The sequence below is a fragment of the Canis aureus genome, chromosome 3 (genome assembly GCF_053574225.1).
Source record: "Canis aureus isolate CA01 chromosome 3, VMU_Caureus_v.1.0, whole genome shotgun sequence".
NCBI classification, from domain to species: Eukaryota; Metazoa; Chordata; class Mammalia; order Carnivora; family Canidae; genus Canis; species Canis aureus.
In genome coordinates, this window is record NC_135613.1 from 22,127,266 (window position 1) to 22,128,445 (window position 1,180).

Genomic DNA, 1,180 nt, shown 5'->3' on the forward strand with positions numbered 1-1,180 from the left:
GGCCTGCCCTAGTTCAGTGTGACATCTGCAAGGACCCTGTTTCCAAATGAGGTCACGCCTACAGGTACTGGGGTTAGGACTTCAACAGCTTCAACACCTCTCTGGGGGACACGATTCAACCCCACAGCAGGCTATCCCTGCAGATGGCACCAGGCTTGCCAGCTCTCACCCACAACTGGCCACAGTAAACTACTGGAGCTTGAGATTGTCTAAGGAGTTAGCCTTTTTCAGAGTGCAGGGGACTGACCTTTATTGCCTCTGCCCTGTGCCACCACCCCTTCCTCATACACTACTTGGATTTCTGTTGGTGACTCATCACTCCTGAGCCCACCGGAGCATCTCCGTCCTCCACCAGAGGGATCTGTTCATGGATGCACGCATGACCTGCCTTGGTGCACTGGATTCCAGGATGTCTGCTGGGGACACTGAGGGAAAGTGCTTCTTCTGCCACACATGGAACAGCAACAGTGTGAATCTGGACCTACTGGAGGACCTGAGTGGAGTGAGCCCACCTGATGACAAAGCCCACAGAGGAAGCTGGGTCAGAGATGGAGAGACATTTGCGCTGCTTTGGGGATATGATTCGAGCCCTGGATTCAGCCTCACTTGAGCCCAGCTGCTCCTGGACCTTTTGGTTGCATGAGCCAATAAGTTCCATTTTTCCCCTTTATTTGCCCAAACCAGCTTAAGTTGGACTTTTTGTTTGTTTGTTATTCATAACAGGAAGAACCCAACTGAAACACACAGATTCAAAGACTTGGAGTCAGCATCATCTTTGGGAATCCAACAAACGCTGAGACTCCTTTCCCCAGAAGCACCTGTGAACACACAGAATTGGGCATGTGATCACGTTCAGAGGCTCAATGGGTCACTTCCGTGAACCCAAGTACCAGGAGTCTCAAGCTGACACTGATCTGCAAAGAATGCTAAAAAGTTCCTGGATGCCACGCTGGAGTCTTTCCTGGTTCTGAGATGGGAGGAGACAGAGGCCGTGGCAGGGCGGGTATCTGCACATCCATCTCCCTTGCTGTCCGCCTCCTCCCCTTTCCCACCCTCAGTTATCTTAGGGTTCCCTGCCTGCCCTCCTTGGTCAGTAGGGGGCGGGAAGGGGAATATGGGCGTGGCCACCCCAGGAAAGCTGGGGACCGGCACAGCATCTAAGGATAGGCCCTGAGGCACT